Source organism: Colobus angolensis, unplaced genomic scaffold (genome assembly GCF_000951035.1).
Source record: "Colobus angolensis palliatus isolate OR3802 unplaced genomic scaffold, Cang.pa_1.0 Scaffold162, whole genome shotgun sequence".
NCBI classification, from domain to species: domain Eukaryota; kingdom Metazoa; phylum Chordata; class Mammalia; order Primates; family Cercopithecidae; genus Colobus; species Colobus angolensis.
In genome coordinates, this window is record NW_012114733.1 from 5,755,524 (window position 1) to 5,756,782 (window position 1,259).

Sequence of the window (1,259 nt, forward strand, 5' to 3'; positions counted from 1 at the left end):
AGAGAATAGGCCCTCTTTTCTTACCTGTCAGCTTGTCTGATAACACAGGTGGGGAACCAATGGCAGGAAGAGGACTCAGCATGCACTGAACAGTGCCATAAAACCTGACTTGACTAACCTTTCCCCTTTCAGATTATAAAAGCTGGACTCTTTTCCTGGATGCATATAGGCACATGTAGGAAATGTTGCCTATCATTTCAGGAGGTTTAAGACCCCTGAGATAGCCAGGAATCACAGGATAAGAAGCCCTGCACTGGAAGCAGAAGTGGCAGACACACTTGCATGGATATTTTTATGGCATGCAGTATATAGGATATAGCTCCAAAAGCTGAAGAAGTCAGTTCCTGCTCCTTTCTATATTCCCAGACCAATCCTTTCTATTATTTTACGTTTTCTACTTGTTTTAATGTGGTTTCCTTTTTGGACTAAATAATGCAAGTACTTGGCAAAAATATATTTTTTAAGTACCTAAAGATATTCAATGAAAAAATAACTTCCTCTCTGCCTCCCTATCCCAGGTCCCTCCCCAGTGGCACATATTATTAGCAGCTTCTAGCGTATTGTTTCAGGAATATTCTAAGCATATATGTAGATATAATATTCTCCTTCTCTCCCAAATGGCAGCACACTGTATACATTTTTATGGCATTTTCTTGACTCTGTATTTTACAGACTATTTACTGTTAGAATGTATAGCTCTGTCTGCCTCATTCTTTTTCCATGCTGCATAATATTCCATCATATGGCTAAAACATAACTGATTTAATCTGATCCTACCTAATGAACACTTAGTTGGTTTCTAGTATTTTTTCAAAAAGAAATAATTGTGCACCATATATTTTTGTGAAAGTATACCCATGGGATAACTTCCTGCAGTGGAATTGCTGAGTCAAATTAAACAGTTTGATAGACATTATCAAATTGCTCTCCAGATAAGTTATATGTGGTAGGCAGAATAATGGCCCCCAAAGATATCCATATCCTAATCCCTGGAACCTGTGCATATGTTATCTTACATGGTAAAGGGGAAATTAAGGTTGTAGATGGAATTAAGTTTGCTAATCAGCTGACCTTAAATTAGGGAAATTATCCTGGATTATCTGAGTGTTTCCAGTGCAATCACAAGGGTCCTTACAAGCGAAAGGGAGGCCAGGCACAGTGGCTCACACCTGTAATCCCAGCACTTTGGGAGGCCGAGGCAGGCGGATTACTTGAGATCAGGATTTCAAGATCAGCCTGGCCAGTATGATGAAACCCTG